The 22,932-nt window shown below is 38.6% G+C and overlaps 1 pseudogene; it reads left to right on the plus strand.

Annotated features, from left to right (window-relative positions):
• LOC122160215 overlaps window positions 1-18,758 on the plus strand; it is a 42,906-nt pseudogene extending 24,148 nt beyond the window's left edge.
• The last annotated feature ends 4,174 nt before the right edge of the window (window positions 18,759-22,932 follow it).

Raw genomic sequence — 22,932 nt, forward strand, 5'->3', positions numbered from 1 at the left:
TTCAGCTGATTTATGGCCCCAGGCTGAGGCCCTCAACATTTACTGTGAAATTTCAATGACCTTAAGAACAAAATCTACTCGAGATAATATTTCTTAATGACAACAACATCACTTCAAGTGCTGGAAAATGTGGCTGTATGAGGGCCTGTGCTACTGCTGTCCAAGTGCCTGCATTTATGATTGGGATACAGAGAGTCTCAGAATATCATGCTCAGCAGCTGGTTCCGTGCACTTTAGTAACATGGAATAATAGTGATTTGTTTAAGTGATATATATATATACACACACATATTTTTATATATTTTTACATATTGTATTTCAGGATTACACAGCAACCATATTTCTGAGGCAGCGGTGGACTGATGAGAGGCTTTGTTTTGATGGCAATAAGAGTTTAAGTTTAGATGGTCGGCTTGTGGAAATGCTCTGGGTCCCAGATACTTTCATAGTTGATTCAAAGAAGTCTTTTCTTCATGATATCACTGTTGAGAATCGTCTGATAAGAATATACCCTAATGGAACAGTCTTGTATGCTATAAGGTATGTATATACCATATACCAGCCTTTGTGTTTGGCTTCTGGTTACACTTGAAGCTTTTCAGGTTAGCATGGTTTTATGCTTTAAAAGCTGTTCTATTTGTAGAAGTAGAATATACATAGTTTTATAGTTTTACAAATATGTAATATGGTTGATTGATATAATTAAATTATTAAATTTAATGCCAGGTCTCATTTTCAGACCTTTTAAAAGGATACCCTTCCATACCCTTTAAAGGGATAGATCCTTTTGCTTTTGTGCAGACCAAACACAGGAATTGTCCCTTCTGCTATTGCAGTTGTTTCGTTGTTGAATCATCACAGAGGAAGGAAGCTACAGTGACTGATTTGTGTTATTTATTGCAGAAGACTTCACGATTCAATAAAGTTACATGGCTTATTTTTGTTTTTACTGATGAAGTTTTATCCCCATAATAATCAGTGTTACTCTGTTTTTCAAGGATTACCACAACTGTTGCATGCAGCATGGACCTGACCAAATACCCAATGGATAAGCAGACGTGTACCTTGCAACTGGAAAGCTGTAAGACAAGTTGTTCTTAGTATTTGTATACCGCTAGAGAAATATCTGTGAGTGATCATTTCCACAGACTGCTGGCTGTTAAGTATTACTGAAGAGGCTGGAGTATTCATAAAAGCCAAGTCACAACACATGAAATAATTAAAATAAAATCAAAATAGTATTTTCACTCTCAGATAAACTTGTGAAGCTTCACTGAAAATAGCATGGGTACTGAAATACTAACGTTAAATAAAACCAAGGGAGATGCCACTAGGTCTGTTCTGCAGGAATTACTGCAGTTATTCTGTCGATCTCTAGGGGGGGTTCTTTGAGCAGGCATTTTTCAGCACTGCTGAGGAGATATGTTTTTCAGTCATTTTTGCCTCTTTTCTCACTTTCAAATATTGCGATTTTTTTTTTTTTTACCTGAAAGAAAGAAATTAGGATAAGACTTATTTTTAAGGCATAGAGTTCATATTTCATTAACTTACTGTCTTCATATTGAAAAAGAGTAATTGGATAGAGAGTTCTGTTCAGAGAGGGGAAATACAGAGATCCTTCTATGACTTATTTTAATTCTCTCTGTGACAGTGCTGTGGGAAAAAAATGTCATAAGCGGAAGGACCAACACTAAATCTCCTCTTTTAAGTTCTCACTGCATCTCTGAATGTCCATGTATTTTTTTCATTGAAATGCTTTCTAATCGTGGTCACTTTGCAGTGGTTATCACTGTGTATGTTTAAAGTAAATTCAATTGTTAAGGCAATATCAAAATATTTTTGTTTGTTTGTTTTTGGGGATAATGCAGAGTGACACCTAAGAGGTGCTCCATGAGATAGGAAAAAAAAAAGTCAAATATTTATTAATACATATTCAAAATGTTCCTTTGGAAAGTTTTTAAGTACTTATTGAGTTTTATTCTTTAGCACTTCAGAACTGTGTGAGTGTTCATCATTTGTGTTGGTAATGACCAATTATAAGATGGCTTATGAATCAAAGGGAATCAGCCCCCAAACTTTCCTCACACAGCAGTCCCTTTGGAATCAGAAGTTTTATGGCGATAAGATCTGTTTAACAGTGATTCCAGTAAGAATTTGTTTTAATCTCCAATTTGTTTTCCTTTGGAAGAACATATTGGTAAGTCACAATATAGGGCTTTATGTTAAACACATGGCTTAATGAGTCATATAATATTCACTTCCAGGATGAAATATATGTCCCACCAGAACATAGAGCTTTAAAAAAGACATGATTTATAAAAAATAAAAAAAAATGCAAATTCCCCATATAATTAGAAATAAACATTGTTCTGAATGATTCCATCTGCTTTGTCAAATCTCACAAGCATCTGCTGTCCAAGGGGAAAACTTAGCAATGTCATCACAAAAGCTCCCATGTCATTTGTATTTAGTTTTGAGGAGAGCAGCTAGAAAGAGTGAGTGCAGAAAGAAAGAGTCTATCTTTAGCCATGGCCCTTTTCTTCAGTGCACTGTAATATTTTCTTACAGATACACTGGAAATGGTGCTTGCTTCCTCATGAGATAAGCTACATCAGTTAATAGGCAAATTATGACATCATCACTACTTGCAAATACCATTATATGAAGTTAAGAATGGTGAATGCAAGTGTAAATACACATCCATACGAACGCTCCTAAATAAAATATAAAATATGTAGCAGGTATTTCAGCTGAAACGAGGTGTGTTGGATGTTAAACACTGATGTAAAGGCAAACATGCCATGATATTGTGGTTTTACACAATGAAATGCCTCTAGTGGTGTCTCCAACATACTCTTTTATTATTAGTAGGCAATAGCACAAATTATGTTCTACTTTCTACACAGTGACTTTAGAGCCTGAAATTTCTATAGCTTTTTCCCATTTTTGCAGTGCTTCAGAATGTTGTGGAGCACCAGTTAGTGCTTTGGGAGTGTTTGTGTTCACGGCCCTGTGGGAGGTAACACCAGCAGTCATTCATAAAGGGCTGGGGGCTTTTTTCCTCCCTTTATCCACCCACACAGGCTGGTTCATATACATATTTATTTGTGGGCCCATCTCTGAAGTTTTATTTCCTTTTTCATCTCATCCTTTACCATTTATGCAGTGAAGAGCCATGTGAAGGCACTCAGCTTGTGCTTGACAATCAAGAGAAATTAAAATTAGCAACAGAATGGTAAAGAAACTCATTTGTATTAGGCATTATGAATATTTAATCCCAAATTTACTATTTCTGTGGTTAACCCTGTTGAAGGTAGCTGTTCACACCATATCAACAAAGCACAGGAATGAGACATTTTGGGCTTGAGGAATTAGTGAGAAAGAAAACTCAATGTAGTGTTAAAAAAAGAGATTATTTGTAAAATATCATAGTTTAAGGTTCTTGTCTATATAAAACTTTTAAAAATTTTACAGTTAGGTATTAATTCCCCGAATAAAGTATAACATTACACAAAGGGAGCACTGTGCTGTTTAATTTTACTGACTCTTGGGAAGACTCAGGAATCTCTTCACAAATAGAGTTTTGGAATTAGTATTTTGAAGGTATTATTGCATGTAGGATGACAAAAACCTCCTAATTATTCAATTGGTGAAGATACTTTGGAATGAGCAAAAGAACCTCCACCTGAAGATACGCTTGTTCACCAGTTAAACAAGTAGGGTGATAACCAGCATAGTGTTTCCTTGAAGTGACATTTCTGAACTCCCTGTTTTTCCCACATAAAATGGCTGTAAGAGGTTCAGTACTTTCTTGACACTGTAAGAGCTGGCGCCATTATATTGAGTATAAAATGCTCTTTTTTATTTCTGTGATTCTAGAGCTTTGTTCTTTCAGCAGTACGTACCCTTGTGCAATGTACTGCATTATTGTCTCTGAGTGTAATTTACTTACAATTGACTGGAGCCTAAAAATAGTCATCTACTTGTGGTTCTGTGCCCTAAGCTTGGCTATTAACTTGCACAATACAAGTCTGTCAAATGCAAAAATGATTGATCTAAGAAAGCTAAAGGAAAAGATGTTCAAATTCTCCCTGTTAATATGTAAATTACATTAACATAATCTTGAATTAATCATATACACTAGTCTGAAAATTGCCTGCCTTTTAATATAATGGGAAAAAGCTGCAGAGGTATTTTAGCAATAATTGTGATGCATACTGACAACTTCAGCACTTAGGCTGGTGTCCTTGGAAAGGGGCTGAACTCCTGAGCCAAGATCCATCCCAAGTGATGACCCAAGCCCAGGTTGGAGTGCAGCTCTGGAATGTGGGTCTTCAGCTCTTCATTTCTACTGATGGGAAGACTAAATACACTGCAGCGACCAAGAAAGCATCCTGGGAATCCTCAAAGGGCATGCTCAGCTTTTTGTCAAATGCTGGCATTGTTGTGGTTCCTAAAATCTTTAAAGCTTTGTAGCTTTTGCTTTTTAAATGCCATGTGGTACTACTCTCTTTTGTTAGTTTATGTCATGTATACTACAATAAAAGACATAAAAAGGATTGTCTCCAAAAAAGACAGCTTTTAAATGGTAAGAATTTGTCCATGTTCAGTCTTTGGGAGTTTTATTGCAAACAAGCATTAACGTTCTGCCGAAAGTTGCATTGTTTATGTCTCATCGTACTTTCAGGCAGATGAATAAGAAACAGCTGAGCCATAACTGCTCTGCACAAATTAATTATTGTGTAAAATAAAAAAACGTTGCCTTGTGTACCTCTACAGGGGGTTACAATATCAACGATGTCATGTTTTACTGGACTAGAGGAAATGATTCTGTTCGTGGATTGGACACACTCCAGCTGGCACAATATACAGTGGAAGACCACTTTACTTCGGTATCTGAAGCAGTATATGAAACAGGTAAAAAAACCCTTATAACGTGTTCTAGATGTGGTTTGGAATATGGCTCTGGAAGCAGTACAGCATTGAGGAGCTTACTTGATGCTTACTTTTTGAATGACATTTTTCTGTTTTCTGTTGGATTACATTATTGAAACTGCACACAGTTCTGTCAGGTGTTGCCAGCAGAGACCTGCTACTGTAAAGGCTGAGACCTTGAAAGCATTTTCTTGGAGCACATTCTTTTGGAGATCATGCATTACCTAGAGAATAATGAGCAACACATACATTACTCATTCTGCTTGATGCTGGGGAGAGTTCTTATGAGGGAATAAGAGCCTGTAGGTTGGGCATTTAAATTTGAGACCTTTGACTCTGGGTGCTCAGTTGAGGACAGTTTCTAGCCTTTCTGGAAATAGCCACTCTGGTTTTGTTAGAAAAAACAAAAGCCTCTTTTCAGCGATGGAAATTTCTGTGACTATGTTGGGTGCTCTTATAGCTGCAAGAAGTTGGGCTTCATCGCTAGTGCATGTAGGGATTGTTTCTTATCTTTAGTGGCTTCTGTCCAGCGTGTGGGCAGCAGAGTGCAGATCACACATAGTTAGTGTGCCCAAGAAAGGATCGGAAGCATTTCCATGGACCTGTAGGACTTGGTCTCTTTTCTCTTCTTCAGAAAGATTTCTGAGGTTTCCAGATGTGCAAAAACTACTTTCTGCTCCTTGAGTTGCTCTCGAGTTCCTCGTTGCTGTTATTCATTGTGTAATTCAGTTTCTCTTCTGCCCACGCCAACAAGCCAACTGCAGATCTCCATGTGAGGTCACGTGCATCCTTCAAACCTGCAGTTTCACCAGAGTCTGTTACTAATTCTGAATTACGGAGATATTGTTTCAGTATTCCATGGTTGGATATTTCTACTTTAACGACAGGGTTTTTTCCTACCTCCTCATCCACTTCAGATCTCTGAACTCAGAGTGTGAGACTTGTGTTTTTTTTTTTTGATACAGCACAGAGAAACTTCAGGATCTGATTTCAGGCATTAGTTGGACTGAAAGCCCAAGTTCTCTAAATGAATATGACAGTAGAAATGAAACACGTAATAGCAGGCTTCAGGATCACAAAGTATCTTGCTACTTACATAACTGACATCTGCTTGCCTTCCTCCTCTCTGCAGCTTCAGGCTGAACAGCATCAGACTCCATCAGAGAACGATTCTCTACTGCTCTTCTGCCCAGAAGGGTATTAGGACCTGTTCACTACACAGGAAAAAAGGAGAGGAAACCTGCTTAATTCTTATCAACTTCTTTTATTTATCAACCTGCCTGTTTATTTATTTGTGACAGATTTTAGACTCTGGCATAATGCTGTTTTTTACGAGGTGGAATAAGAATGATCTCCAATGACTAGGGGCATGGTCTGATTAGGCATGCTCTTCAGTAGTGGTGCTGTCTTCTTCCCCTCACGTTGGCAGCAGTAATATGCATAAAGTCAAAATCTGCTCCGATTTAATATGTTGTAATGCTTGCAGCTTAATTTGATTAAGATTTCCCACCTCTACTTGTTTCAGTTCTCCCAGTTAAGAGAGCCACATTCTCAAGTGCTCTACTGTACTTTTAAGTGAAATCCCATAATCCTCTTCATTTTCTGCTGCATCTATGATGGAGGAGCTATTTTCTGCGTATTTCCTAGGAAAGCAGTGCCTACTTTAACCCATATTAAAAGAAAAGCCCCCGCAAGTTAAGAAACTGTGTAATCAATTTGGAGAGGAAACTTTATGCTTTGCATTTTCAGACATTATTAATCACATTAAAAGAAGTATTTTATAAATAACAGTTGTGATTCACAAAGCTGATGCAAAAGGTATTAGAGAAGAGCAGTGCTGTTGTATTTCCTAACATAGCAAAAAAAGCAATCAAAATTTGATACTCTGTGAACTTGAACAGACAGTACAGCTGTTCTGTAAGTGAAATATTGTACAGTGATGGAGAGCCCAAGTTCACGTACAGCTGTGGACAAAGCCAAGATTAGAATATGGTCAGCAAAATCCCTGCATAAGCAACTTCAGTATACTTTAGAAAAGGACTGCATGGATTAATCTTGTTTATAGAACACTGTGTATCACATAATAGTAATCATGTTATAATAATCACATAATACGAAGTGGCTTTGTATAATGTTAACTAGAGGGCTGGCTGCAGTTTTGTGCTGTTTCTGCCTTGCTACAAAGTAATTTAAATTTGGACATAAGTAAATTCATTGCTAGAGCCACTTCCTGCATGTCTTTAACTATAATCCTTATTCTGCAAACACTGGTACATATGCTCTTGGACCCCAAAACCATGTGAGTGCATCAGTGGTGGCTGGCTTTTTATTTTAGTTGTCTAGCCAACACCACCTGCATCCTCAGAGTAACAAATAGTGATGTAAAAATCTTGCATTTATTATTGGAAAAACATGAAAGCAGTTAAAGACTGTTACAGTCTAGCTTTTTGTGTAAATAATGATAGAAATAAGGTTGGAATAGACTTTAACAATTCACTTAATCTGTTCTCATGTCCCAAGACAAGCTCATCTATATCAACAACACACTTCCTGACAGATGTTCTTAGCAGTAAATTAGACAAACCTCCAACGTGTCTACTCCTCAGCCTTTCTAGATTAATTTTTTTCTGGTGATTATGCAAACATATTTTCCTTGTGTCTAATCTTGATCTCCCTTGCTACGTTTCAGACCCATTATGCGCTGCATTGTCTACTGTGGATAAGAAAGACAAATTTCCTGCTGCTTTTCAGCAACCTTTCCCCATTTCTCATACTAATATTTTCCTTCTCTTTAATTCACATAAACGGTTTTTCTATTGTTCTTCTATTGTTATCCTTATTGTTCTTCCATAGACTTTCTCCTATCTTTGCTGATGTGCAGCACTCAAAATTCAGTGCCCTGAAGTCCTCTGTAGAACTAGGGGATTACTTCACACATTTCATGAACTCTGTTCCTCTTTATCTACTTTAGGTAGACTTTTGCTTTTCTTGCAGAAAATTCCTGTGCACTGCTGACCTCGTTTTTCAGCTTTTCAGCTAGTAATTCCTGTCTGAGGGCAGGACTTTTACTTCTATTGAACTGCATCTTCTTTTGCTGAGGCTGTTTCTGATATTTGTTGTTATAATTATGAACACAGGTCCTGTTCTCCAATGTGCTGACTGTCCTCTCTGCTTGGTATTTCTAGGTATGCCACGGTGTGCTGTCCTGTTTGCCAGTGAGCAATTCTGGGTGCAGGACAAACCCACATGGATTATATTTTCACAGCAAGCCATAGCTAATCAATCTCTCTTAACACTTCTAATCAATGAAAGAAGCAAAAAGGGGTTTGATTCCTCAGGATAGTTGGCTGCTGCTAACTCTCCCTCTGTGCTGACTGACAACTTCCCTTAGCCTTGCTCTCACTGCTGCACTATCGCCAAGCCCTCAGAAGCAGCAAGGGTGATGAGCTCAGTGTGCTCAGCTGAACACGGAGTCCTCAACCCCTGTCCAGAAGCCAGGGAGAGTTTTTTCACGCAAACCTTTCCACTTAGCAACTGTGAAGTCAGCAAGGTCGCACATCCAAGTGCTACTACTTTGGCAGAACAAAAGGATGGACAGAAGCATAAAGTCAGCCTCCTGTCCTTGATTCACACAGATAATAAAGCATTTGCCTTTCTGAAAAAGCTTGCAAAGGGAGCTGGCTGCTGCCGCTTGTCTGCAGTCTGTCTGCAGTGTTTTTCACAGTCTTTCTCACAAAACAGAGGCATTACCTTGCTCAATCTTTCTCACTGCTCTGCAGTTTCTTATTAGTTAGCAATCAAACTTTTCTAGGATTTTCAATTTTCCTTTTTCATGGTGCAGTACACTGAGTAATTTATGTCATTCCCTTTGTCTGTTCTTTTATAATTTGCAATTGCTCTCCAATTGTTACTTCTGATATTGTCGTCTTTGCCATGCAGGCCTTAAAAACAATCTCAGAAGTGCAGTCAGTACAATCTTATGTGAGGACTATCTGGTCAGACTCACTTAAGATTCAAGCAGTTGCATATTCATGTATCTATTGCCAAGTACGTGTAACTTGCCTTGCTGAACTCATTGCTCGGATAATCATTCTTTTTAAGTGGAGTTTTCCACTTGAAGAATACAAAACTTTCCATCATTTGTTCTTTTTCTGATAGTTCTGCAGTGCTTCACAGCATATATTGAAGCTGCAAAACAGTTTAGAAGGAGAGCAGTTATGGAAAATGCATTGAAGATATGATAGCAACATAAAAACATATGGAAAGGCAATGATTTGAATGAACAAGGATGCTAGGAAGAGGGGATTTTTTGCTAACTTCTGGAAAAGTTGTTTGTACTGCAAACAAAAATACAAACACAGGGAAAACTTCCTGTGGCATAATTGTTTTTGTAAGGGTTTTTGTAGAAAAGCTAAACAGGCAGACATATCTGCACACAAATACTATATGAAAGTGTTTGTTTCTTTCTTAGGAAATTTGAATTTTCAAACTCTATTTCTGTAAAACGTTTTTGTGACGATGAAGCACATGTTGAGAAGCCTTTCCTGATCTTTCTTTTCCTTTAGTTGACCACTGAAGGACAAGTAGAAAAAGAGGTAGTTTGTAAGATCCTGACTGTGAGCTGTGGAAGGTTATGTTGAAAAATGTTTCACAGCTGAGAATTTGCTCTATCAAATAATGTGCTCTTCGAATCTGTTGTAGTTTACATGGAAATAAATAGGAAGCATTACTTTTGGAGTGACCTTAGCATCCTAATTTCCAATTCTCCATCAGAGAAGTTGCATTACATTGGCACAACTTATTTGTTGGGTGAAATTGGAGACACTGCTATTTTGTGTATTTGTTGTAATCAGGCAAAAAAATTGCATACTGAAAATTACTATTTTGGCAAATAGTTAGACACTGAAGTTATATCCTGTACTGTTCCCTTAAGAGATGCAAGCAGAGAAGAAAGTGATACATCGGTAGGGTTGTACTGATGAGCTTGTGGGAGATGTACATCACACGTTTTAGCTGGCACCCAAGGGGTGATCATACATATTTAATGATAGGGAAGAATGTGCTCTTTGTGCCTGACTGCACACTCTGTGCAGGACACCAAAGTGCTTCTTACATAAAGAGTGATGTAGAGCTTTCTTTTGCGGGTGTAGAATTCATCAAAAAGTCCATAGGAAGCAACTGTGGGAAGATGCTCCCATCCCACAACACCTGAAGTCAGGAAACGAGGACATTATGGATCACGAGTCCTTCCTTCAGGCTCCTCTGCTGTGAGTTTCTGCTGGCAGGGGGAGCAGAAAGAGCAGGGATGCAGCATTCTGCTGTTAGATTTTTTGCTTAATTACAAAATGGGTGATCTGGAATGATAATGATGCTTGTTTATTTAAGCCAAATTTCCAAGGCAAATTGGAAGAGAGATAAAACTCTTCTCTCGCATTCAGAAAGATCTGCCTTAGACCTATATGTATTCTACTAATGGGGGACAAATACCGTGCTGGTATAATTTTTACGACTCAAAAAATGAAGAAGTCAGCTGGAACCACCTGAAATTCCCTGAGGATGGAGAATCCTTGCATTTTCTTGGGTGCTCTTCTTTAAAGCAGTAGAGAGAGCTGGAAAATATAGAGAGACGCAGTCTGCTATCTAGATTTGTATTTCATCTCAGCTAGAGCTACTGTCTAGTTTTTTACGTCTGTTCTCTAGTGAATTCTATAAAGCCGAAGAAACTCAGCTTAATGTTCTTTCACTGTGAGGTAACATAAGTAAAATCACCTCATCTTTTTGTGGGTTAAGAGTAGGTGCACAGACAGCCATTCAAGTTCAACACATATTTGACAATCTATTGAATGCAGTAATGTGAGACCTTAGTAAGTGCTAAAGCTCTGCGTCTGCTGCAGAATTAGCTGTCTGCACCGAGATTATTTCCAGCAGATTATCAAATCTAAATTGGAGCCATCACACATTGAGGTGACATCTGTCATGGGCCAGAAACTTGAATAAAAAAGTCTCTGCTCATTTAAATGCAAGCATTTTGTTCTCAGTCAGTCAAGCAGGGTGCAGGCTTGTCACTTTAGGAGTTAGCCTGTCCTGTACTTGAGTTAACTACGGTAAAGGTAGGATTAGTACTGCAGTGCACCTGTTTCATTTTTGATCTGATTATGGCACCAGAGCCTTAGGTGTACAAGTCAAAGTGGATGAGATAAGGTTGTTATTCATCATTATTATCTCACAGGTAACACACATAATAGCAGTGGTGAATCAGTTTACTTTTAAACATGATAACTTTTGGTACATATGGAGAGTGGAGAACTCATTATTTTGTCATATTTTAGCATGGTAAGTATGCATTACATACTTTTTCTTGCCTCCTTCCTTCAGTTTATTTCAGAAGGAGCTTATTGAATCTTATATATATGTTGCTTCAAATGTAATTTTTATCTTCAGAAGTATTTTTATCTTCAGAAGGAGAATGAACTGCCTACCAAAGGACTGTTTAATCCAGTAGTGAAATTGCAAAGGCAGAAAGCTGAAGTCAAGTTAAGATTAGAAATTAGAAATACTTTTTTTAATACATTATTTTAATCCATGTAACAGGTTATTTTGTGGATGCTTCATGTCTTGATACGTATAGAGCTCATACGGGTTGATTGATTGAAAGTCTTTCTTTGAGTTGCTCCTTCACAATATTTTTTCATGCTCTTTTCACAGGACGCTACCCCAAGTTAGTGTTTCATTTTGAGCTCAAAAGAAACATATTGTATTTCATACTAGAGACATACGTACCATCAATTCTCCTGGTTGTGCTCTCCTGGGTATCATTTTGGATAAGCCAGTCATCCGTTCCAGCCAGAATCTGCATAGGTAAGAAACTGATGATCCAAAACTAAGCCTCTTCTTGAGAGCATGAGAGATAATGGCTTTAGGCTGTGTCAGGGGATGTTCAGGTTTGGTATTAGGAAAAATTTCTTCTCAGAAAGCATGGTGAAGCACTGAACAGTCTGCCCAAAGAGGTGGTGGAGTCACTATCCCTGGAGTTGTTCAAGATGTGGTACTGAGGGTAGTGTGGGTACTGATGGGTAGATGTGGTACTGGGGGATGTGGTTCAGTAACCATGGTGGAGATGGGTTGGTGGTTGAACCACAAGGTCTTAGAGGTCTTTTCCAACCTTTATGGTTCTAGGAAACAGAAGTCAGAAGATTGATTTCTGTATTGGAGGTATTTGGCATGGATTTCCAAAAGGTGCAGACACTTCTGAGTTTCATGAAACTGTTTTTCCAGTTTGCTGTCTGCAGCACATGGTAGAGATTCCCCTGGAAGCCTTGCTATTCTGTAGCAAAGCAAAAGTCCTTGGGAGCTACAGGAGACCCAGAGGCAGGGAAGGCTGCTGGAAGCAGAAGAAAACTCCATCATTTTGGGAATAGTTTCAAAATATTCAAGTGCATGTCATCCGCAGACAGAATTCTGAGTTGTGGGTTTGTTTTTTTTTTTTTTTCCATGAAGGTGAATGCTACATACTAATTAACACATGAATGGTAAGAGAATTGTGAGATTAAGTATAGTTAATTGCAAGTAAAGGAGATTCTGAAAGGGAAAAATGCAGATCAGTTCTGATCAGACTGCAGGTGGGGTAGGGAAAACACTTCTATAATTCTATAGCAAGGACAAATTTCACTTTAAACGAGGCTGATGGACAGCTGGACTGAACAAAATGATATCTGAACGTTTTAATGGAAGCATTTGCATAGTATTGCAACGTGTTAATAATAAATATACTTTCTATGACATGAAAATCCTTCCCATTCTAATTTCCCATCTTCTCAGCTTTCCAAACACTTTTCTTCAGTATTTTTAATGTCTTTCCAAAACATGTCACGTGAAATGCTGTGGCATATTAGGAGTTTATGAAGCTCAGGAAAGAGTATCTTGTGGATTACCAAATGCAATGGAAGGCCTTGTTGCTATCTTTGTTTTATCAGAATTTATATTTCTGTGTCCCACAGGTGTTACCACAGTCCTCACTATGACAACGCTGATGATGGGAGCCAGGACTTCACTCCCAAATGCTAACTGCTTTATTAAGGCAATTGATGTGTACCTTGGCATCTGCTTCAGTTTCATCTTTGGAGCATTGTTAGAGTATGCTGTGGCTCATTTCTGCACCCTGCATCGACCCAGTTCAAAGGAAATTCCAAAGGTATTTTAACTCTCTTATTGTTGGCCTACAAAGCACTCTTCAATTCTAACTGCTGAAAAGAATAAGTTATTTTATTTAGCACTAATAGTAAATGTATGTAAGGAATTTTATATTTTAATGTAAGTACAGTGATAACTAAATAATGTCAAGAAGTAAGAAAAAGGTTTTGTATTCCGGAATCTTTTTGAAAGAGAAATCAAAGTGAAAGACCAGTGTGATACATGTACAGGCCTTTTCACCTTTTCTCTTGTATACACCCACTCACTGTTCAAAAATTGGGCCGAGCAAGGTGGTTTGATCTTATTGCAGTACAGAAAAAAAAACACAAAGAGCACAAGCATTAATCACATACCATTTATGAAACCTTCTGCACTTGTATGGAATGTGAGTCAGCTTACTAGCAGAAAGCTTCATGCCTCAGTTCCTTGTAGCCTTCCACCTACATCTTCTGTCTCAGCAGCTGCAGACTGTGATTCACTTTCTGTTCTGCGTCATTATTATAGCAGTGCTTTTTATTGCTCTAGTGAGCTTCCCAGAACTCTGAAATGCTGTGAAGTATACTTAAAATAATAAAGGATCAAATCAACGTAGGCATTTTTGAGTCTGGTGGTTGTCATCTTGCTGAAATAATCGGGACAGGTTCATGAGAAAGTTTTGTCGTATCCTCCATCTTCAGTGCAGTGGAAAAGAAATAACTAGAAAGTTAGAAACTGATTGTCTTAAAGCTTTTCATTATAGAACAGGATTCAATATGCAAGAAAGAAAATAAAATTTTAAACAGAAAAAGGTGATAACGTTTCTTAATAAAGCACAGAAAATGAGAATATGACAAAAAAATGCAGGAAGAGGTTTGGTTGGCTGCTGTAAGGTTAAATGGCCAGAAAAAAAAGATGACTTAAGAATTTATGCCAATTTAGAGCATCACAAATGGCTCAACCGAGTTCCTCAGCAAGTTCAAGAAACAGGATAATGAATTCTAGTGCTGCATCTTAAAGAGCATGAAGGTAAACTAAAATTTTATACTGTAGGATTTTGGCTGTATGAATGTCAGATGAGTTGTGTAAATGCACAGAACTGTTTTTTAAAAAAAAAAAAAGCCAAGAGATGTAGCGAGTGAAGAAGGTTTGAAAAAGGGGCAGAAAGGCTCCCATTGGGTTTTAAAAGGCATAATCTAACTGGGGAATGTCTGCAAATGAACAAATGCTGGTTATGATTGAGGTTTTGAGTGGAAAGCCTAAAAGTCATTTTTCTTGGCAGGGTAGCATCAGTAACAATTCCCTCTGAGCTTATCCATCTTGTGAAGTAAGTGGCTGTCATTTGCTCATTGAGTGGAAGAAAAAAGAAAGCTTATTGGAGGTTTGAATAAGAAAGCCAAGTGTTTCAGTGCTGCTGGGATGATTAAGCATCTTTGGATCTGTGAAGGGCATTAATGACTGCCCTTGCCTTCACCTACCTGAGTCAGCATCTCTTGTGGGACACAGGTGCCAGTGCTTACAAGTGAAGCAGGCATGAGAACTCACAGATTTGAAATGTGCATGGAATTAGGTGGAGGTACAGCCCTTAAGCAAGCAAGGAAGAAAGACTTAAGGTGCAATTCTGAGATGGACTTAATGACCAAAGGGGATACTGTGTCACTTTAGGCATGTTTCCTACTTTCTCTTCATCAGTAGTGAGTAAATGCAACTCACTTCTTGCCCACAGAAACACAAGCCACATAGGGAAGAGGTAGCTGGTGAGTCCTGGATCAACTCAAAGCCTTAGAGTAAGGAAAATGCCTGTCGTGTCTTTTTTTTTTTATACTGTAGCCAAGGAGATGAGCGCTGCTTACTGAGCAGGGTGTCACTGAGAGCACACCTGGCTTGTATTTCTCATTTCTCACTGTGAAAACAAAATATCACAAGGATAGAAATACTAGCTAAAATGTCATGTCACTGTCTAGCAGGTACTTAATGAATCTCTTTGTGATTATCGTCACCACAGATGTGTTTTCCTCATTATCACATGCTCCTGTGGACATAGGGTAATTAGAAATCTCACTTCCCAGTTTGCTGTTCTCATACAAGCCGATACCACATTTGCACTCAGAATTCTATAAGTATGTTTTAGAGGTGAATTGAAAGTATAACCGTCTGCCTTGCATGGGAATTAGTTGTGCTGTTTTCTTTTTTGTTCTTTAAAACACTGGTGCACTGGCATATGAAGTTCTTTTGAGGCTTTAAGGATCTGTAGTTTGAAGTAAAAACTGGAGAAACAGCTCATCATATCTGTGCTATTGCAATGTTCAGTTGTGTGGACTGGTCCTGCAGAAACAGCTTGAAAGCTAATGGCAAAAGCACAGGATCCACCTGCTGTGAGGACGGTCAGACTGACTGTGCCATTCACATCAACTGTGTGGCAGACTGCCTGAATGAAGAGGCTCCCTCTTCAAAATCCTGTTTCTCCTTTTTCATACAAAGATGTGCCCTCCTATAAAACAGAGAAATCCTCCTTGGGTTTCATTCATCTTTCACCTTTGTGTTTTCCTCTGGGGCAGATAGGGAAGAGGGTTGAAAACTGAAGATTACATGGGCAGTGTTGTGAATTTAAGACATTTCTGTGCCAGCATCTTGTGATCTGTACAGACACAGAAGAAGCTGCAGGTGTGTGGCATTCTTGGTTGAGATATTATGAATCTTGAGCACCTATATTACTGCACCTATAGTAGCAGTAACAACTTCCCTCAATTTTGCTGGCTGTTAGATGTCAGCAGAAACTTCAGCACATCCCAGATGGTGGCAGATGATGTACTGTGCTTTTCCAGGGTGCTCTTGATTTTATATCCCAACAGAGCCCTTCCTAGTGCCAGCTGCCATTTTCTTATTGACAGCTGGAACGCAGGGAAGTAGGGGAAGTAACATTAAAGATTAGAGCCACTGTTTTTAACGTGGAACATCTTAATCTATCTTTGCATTCAGTTCTCCATAGCAACCTGGAAAAGTCCCTTGATAGTCCAGGTTATAAGACTGTAGTTCTTATAAGCTAGTGGTTGTGACTGTCCTTTCAGTTAACTGTCCCTTTTTTAAGCAATGTGATACAGAACTTTTGCTGTAAATACATCTGAGAGAGCCCTGCCTTGGCACACTGTGAAGGGAGTTGAGTACGTATGCACCACTTTTATAAATGTCTCCTGGAGAGTAGAAGAGAGTTCAGAACGGCTTAATAAAGCACCAGCCTCCTGTGAGTTGTTCATATGCAGTTGTGTGAAAAGAAAAATGGCACGTACACAATGTCCTTTCATGCTCTGCAGTACAACTAATTCTCTACCGACTTTTAGCCAGCCCTATCTGAGAGACGAAGAGACTCAGACTGAAAAATGCCCTACATCCTGTCATTTTTGAAGTCCAGATGTTGTTTTTTTCTCTTTTTCCCTTTCTAAAATGTGAGAGCGCTGGGGAAAAAAAATATATGTATCAGGATCTTTCTGACAGGTTTCTGTATTTTGCTCACTGCTGGAGCACTGGGTGTCCCGGATCAGCAGCAGTGCGTGGTTCGAGGTGCCCAGCAGTGCTCCCCACTGCTCTGCTGGGCTGGTGGGGCTCTCTGAAGCAGGACAGCGTATTTCTAACAGCCAAGTCACACAAAAAACTCCAGATTTGAGGTGTTGTTTGGTTTGTTTTAGGCCTCAGGCTGGAAGTCTGTGGGGTGATGCTCTTTGTGCTTTTCGTCCTGTCCTTTGGTTTCCAAATTCTTACACAGCTGCGGCAGGCTAGTTGTGAGGTGAACAAGTTTTTGTAGTCAGAGTATTTTTAGGATGACGCATTGTGATGAGCTACATTTATCTCTTCCTAATAAAGTATACTAGGCTTTTTTGGCAAACGAATAGCAGTAATAATCCTATTTTCTAGCTCCGTCTGTTCTGTTTCACTGATTTACCAGACGCTGTCCAGACTCCACTTCAATTTTCAAGGACATTACTAATTTTTAGATGGAAAAAGACCCAAAAACCATGCCACTTGCAAGTACCCTGGACAGAAGAACAATTCTGCACTGGCATGGAGGTCTGTCAGGTGGCTTAATGAGCTCTCTGTGTCTTTAAAAGCTGTATTTTTTCTAAATGAGCTTTTTCTGTGACTGTACCTGCAAACTTCTGTAGAGTTTGTCCTTATCTAATGTAGTTCTTATGCAAATAGAAAAAGTGGATTACTCAGAGGAAAGGGATTCTGCATTCTACATTTCACAAATAAATTTTTGGTCTTCTCTTGCTTCTGTGCTACTCCTTGGTCTGGAAGGTAATAAAAGCATCAGAAGAAACATAAAGTTGTGTAGGACTGTTCAAATAAAGATAATTCCCCTCTTAAACTGTTCAGAGTTAGGAGTAGTCTAGATACACATCTGGAGCCAAACTCTGGGGCTTAGATCTGCTGTTATCTGCAATATCTCAAACCAGAGTAAGACTCCAGAACTTTCATGGAAGTTTGTTTACAGCTGAAGCTGCAGCTGATGTCTAATTCCATGTCCTCTGAGTCAGTGGCAGAAAACACACCGACTTCAAAGGGTGAAGATTTCATACATGAACTCCATGGCTCTGAGCCATTTCTAATCAAAGAAACAAAACCCACCAGAACACCAGGCGGCTTATACAACATTCTCCAAAGAGCTGTCTTGATGCAGTGAAGCACATGAAAATGTGCTTAACCTTAGTATAACTTTGAACTTAAAATGTAAGTTTCAGGACTCAAAACGAAGTATGAACTGTTTGGTACTGAAATAGTCGTGGGGCTTTTCCCTCTTTATGATCTTTTTGTTTTTATTTCTTGCATTTTGTTTTGTTAGTTTAACTAATTCAGTTTTTATTATGAAGCACAAGGAGTGGAGCACCTAGCTTAGAAGGCATTTTGTATTGCTGAGTGCTTGATTTGGGGTGCAGCCAGCTTGACCAATATCTGCCATCTCAGCCACCTTCACTGTTCCCCCAACTGGGGCTCTGCTTTACTTGCTTTGCAGAAATTATGTTGCAGAAGCTGACTTGTTACTGTGGATTTGCTGCTGTGTTAAGCTTAATGGGCAAATGGGCCATATTTGAACACAACTAGCTTTGCACTGTGGTCCTCTGGAAGTTTTTGTGGTGGGCTGTCATGTAAGTTGATGTGTTTCTCCTGTATACGGAGGCTTTGAAAACTGAAAGGTGCTGTCTGTACCTGTGGTTTCTCATCCTTGGAATCAATGAGTAAGCCAAAGGAAGAGCTGTAGGAAAAATCCTATTATTTGCTTCAGCTCTAAAGTAAATAGGGCAATGAAACATGAACTTATGTTCCTGCTGTGCTGTTTTGTTTCCTGTCAGGATGAGGATGAAGGGACTGAAGAAGAAAGGAATGGAGTTCTGGCAGCAGTTGCTAACAGTTGCAGTGCTTCTGACACCACGAACAGAATTGATTCAGACAAGGGCAGCAAAACCAGCATCAATGGCAAAAAGGAGAGAAATAAGCACAGTGGGTGTAGCTCGCCAATGTCCATAATGAAAAGTCTTTTCTGTATCTTTGATTGTTTCCATGTTAAAAATCCTTACCACATAGACAACAATGCCAGATTTTCTTTTCCATTATCATTCATCATAATTAATGTATTTTATTGGGTATATTATTTGTATTTCTAAATCTTTTGAGGTGTAAAACTGTCATGGCTCAACATCTAGAAAGGAGATATAGTTGGTGAAGTTACAGAAGAAGGAGAAAGCTGCCTTAGGGAAAAGGGATGTTGGTGGACATGCTCTTTTCAAGCTTTTATGCCAAGTCTCATTAACTATCTTTTCTGCTGTTAAATGACTGTCATCTGAAATTGACTTTCCTTTTAGCATGCATATCCCATATTACACTATTTGTCAATGGCCACAACGTCCTTTTTTAATATTTTAATGGCCAACTTTGTAAAATAAAAGTTTGCTTCTGAACTGTATTGAATATATTTAAAAATAAAGATGATGAAGTGTAGTTTTCCTGCTATACTTTCAGTATTCAATTCCCTCTTACTCTCTCAATAATCCATAATTTTTCCAGATTACGTAAGAGAATGTATAATTGTGGATTAAAGTATTTTTGTCCCCTTGTAAGAAAGTTTTGAAGATGTGGGCTACCACCGCCACCCTAGTAACATGTGCAGCTTTGTAAGGTCACAAATACGTACCAAGACCTATTCTTTATACAGGCCTCCCTTAGGTTCAGTAGCTTTTCTGCACAAGTGCATGGCAGAACATAGAAATGGACTGGAGATTAAAAAAAAATCACATCCAGACAGGTTTATTTCCAAGTGAGGGCATAGGTGCTGGCCAGTCCTTAATGGAATATGGCTGTTTGTGCTATGCACTTCCCAGTCACAACTGCCTAGGTAGCTATTTACATAAAGATGAAAAGGTGTACTTCCTAAAGTCACTGAAAAACCTCTGGATATACAACAGTTCATGATGAGGAGATGGAAGGTTTTACACAGATAAAATAGTGAGTTTGATTTGCCCTCACAGCAAAATCTATGGAAGTATATAATCACTGCACACTGGTATACAAATAGTAGATTTTAACCTATTCAGGCATCTTCTCTGCTGTTTGTGCAAATATCCTGTCATATTTTCAGGCCACTTGAGGCAAATGTACAACAAAAGACACACGAAGTAGGAGAAGGGGAGTGGCAGTGCCAACTGATGATGCCTCTTCATGTAGTTTACTTGAAGATGCTGAAGATGCTTTGCTTTTTGTGCACCAGAAAGCAGTGCCAGCCCAGTGGATCAGCTTCCTTCCTCTATGAAATACCTGCAGGCCAGGACTTTTGGCATAGCAGCTGTTTCATAGGTGCTTGACGCTAGGAAAGCATGTTTGACCTTAATATACTTTTTGGTCTTTCCTTTCTTAACAGAGAAGTGTATCTGTTCTGAAAATAAGATCCTTTGCAGCATTATTTCTTTCATTATCATAATGAATCTTTTGGAGATTTAAGCATCTGAAGGTATTAGTCCTTGATAATTTTTCATTTTCTCGATTATTTGGTGTAATTCCCTTAGCCAGCAATGTCATAGGTGACTATAGCATGCTGCCTGCTTAGTAGGGTGATGCTTGGGATGTTAGGAGAGTATCTGAAATATTCCACCTAAATCAAAAGGGAAATACTGAAAAAGATGACATTTTACAATAGGCACTTGCTAACTCTATCATAAGTGAAAAAGGCACTTCATATGAATATCAGAATATTTATTTTTAAATGTTTTTAAGCAATTTAATGCCCCATTTGAATGCTCCAGTCAACACATATGGCAGCAGAAGTTAAGGGCATCCATCTGCTGATTTGAGTCCTATTTTCAGCACCACGGTTGCCTTTATTATCACTGCAGCAGGACCCTACATAACTCCCTTTTGTTGCAAGTCTCTTCACTGTTTGTGCTAATTATGTTAAGAGGACTGTTATGTCTTTTGACGTGGGAAAATATATTAGAAGAAAGTAAGTCCCACATTTTCACCCTATAATTCAAAAGTAAATGAAACATAAAATCAGTGGTTAAAGAAAAAAAGACATCATAGTAGAAGAAGAAACAGATGTAGCCCTTCTGCTTTCTACTAATGGCTCTTGAGGAGAGGCTACTGAAGGGCTGACACTGCTGGTACAATTCACTTCCTGCAGCAGTAGATGGAGCTAATTAACTACTCTTCATGATTGAATGAGCAAATGTAAATGGCAAGTTCTAGTGAAGGAGGACTCCAGAGGAAAGCTATTACAAGCTGACATTTGTAGAATGGTAACTAGGTCATGTTTACAGTGGCAGATTAATTAAAATCAGACAAAACAGCATTGTGAGGTGCGCTGTTGAGGACTTACTGCTGGTTTTTTTTTTTTCCATTAAAGGTCAAGCTTCTCAAGCCTAGACTGCTTTTCCCATCATTTTAGCTACCTAATCATTATCATATTCTGCTAGTCTGCAAATGTAACATCAGGACCATAATACCTTGTGTTTGATGCATGACTTTCCTGCTCATATGTCCAGGTTTTCTCCTGCAGGTTATAATGTTTCAAATCATAGTATTATGGTATCTGAGTATTTCAAGGTAGGCAGATCAGTGACAGTAACAGTGGTTTTCTTGTAAATATTTATAAATCCGAAATAAATATTCCCAGGCAATTCTCTGTCATGTTGCAAACAGTTGATACAAGGATCAAATTAATCTTAAAATGCAGATTAAACCTATTGGAAAAGTTTTTCTTGTAGATAGAGTTTGCTGAAATGTGGGAAACTGAACTGGGGAGCTTCTCCCTGCCTGAATGCTGAAGGCTGGGCTGGCCTCTGCAGGGACCTCTGGGTCTTGACAACACTTACAGCTGATAGGCTTGACATGATTTCATAATGAGATTGCCCTTACTTGTTATGTAACTTCATAATTAAAACCAAGGGTCCACATGAATCACATTTCCAGTCTTAGCTCTTTTTCAGTCTCCATCAGGAGGTGTCTTTTTTTCCATCATAGTCAAGCATTCCATTCTCAGACAGAGAAGGGCAAAGAAGCATTTGAGGATGTTTTGCTCTGATGTAATGAAATTCTGGCATTTTTTTTTTCAAACTGGAATGGACCCTATTTTCCCATTCAAATGCAGCCAAAACTTTAGAAGACAAAAAACTGTAAGACTTCAGCACCATCACGTGCACACAACAACACCTGATTCCTTTTCAAGCTCTGCTTTGCATTTACATTTAATTCAAATTTAACAGCTGGATGACTTCATCTGTATTGCAGAAGCAGCTGTACTGCTGTTGCTTTTCTTGCTATAGCAGGTAGCTGATTTGGGAACCAGGAAAGATTTGATACCAGTATTATTTGATTTCTCAGAAAGTAGAGGAATGTCTCTGGTTTAAAGGCAGGTCAGGAATGGATCCAGAATCTCACAGCAGTAGCTCTAGCTGAAGCTTAACTGTCTTGGAAGAAGAACAAGCAAAGTCAGGAAAAAAAAAACACCTGAATGAAAATTTATAATAGATTTCAAACTTGAACCACAAATTGACATTCGCAGCTTGTATGCCCCTAACCCTGATGCTGATGTTAATGATGTCGCTGTAAGGAGCATTCATTGTATTTCAGAAGCAATACCACACTTGTGGGATTTGACAACATGGGGAAAGCTGGCATTGCATCCATTGACATAGACATACCTTTGGAAAATGCAAAAAAAGAGATAATCTCCTCTTTTCCCATTGTTAAACCAACGATCTCCCTGCTGAGGACCCTGTATGATTCCAAGAAGAATGGCCTCATGACCAAATGTTCTGTTTTGTCCACACAACCACTCACTGTCTCTCCTTATCTGTTCTTTTGACCATGAAAGAAGGAATGAACAAGAATCATTTAACAGTGCATTAAGGGAACCTTCTGTACATTTAACGGCATTTAAATGCTAATCCATTAGACTCAGTCACTGAACTGTGCTATACTTGTGGCTAATTCAGTCCCAATCAAAGCGATCACTACTTGCAGCAGTATGGTTTTGTTGATATTTAACGAATACAGCTGCCTTTTCCTGAGGACTTTTCCTTTCTTGTGAAGAAAAGCAGACCTACAGGAGCAGCTTCCACCCTTGTATTATCTACAAGTTGGTAGTAGGGATCTGATTCAATCCTCGCTATAGTTCTTTAAGGTTTACACTGACAATGCATTTCTGACAAGTACTGACATTCTTGGCCTCTCAAAACGATATAATCCTCAAAATAATAACGTAGCAGATTAAGGTATGTGTGTAGCTAAATATAAGCTAAATGTTCTCAATGTCTTTCACAGAACGATGAATAAGAGAGATTGAAT

Source organism: Centrocercus urophasianus, unplaced genomic scaffold (genome assembly GCF_019232065.1).
Source record: "Centrocercus urophasianus isolate 14NV4802_14NV808 unplaced genomic scaffold, USGS_Curo_1.0 seq_17, whole genome shotgun sequence".
NCBI lineage: Eukaryota > Metazoa > Chordata > Aves > Galliformes > Phasianidae > Centrocercus > Centrocercus urophasianus.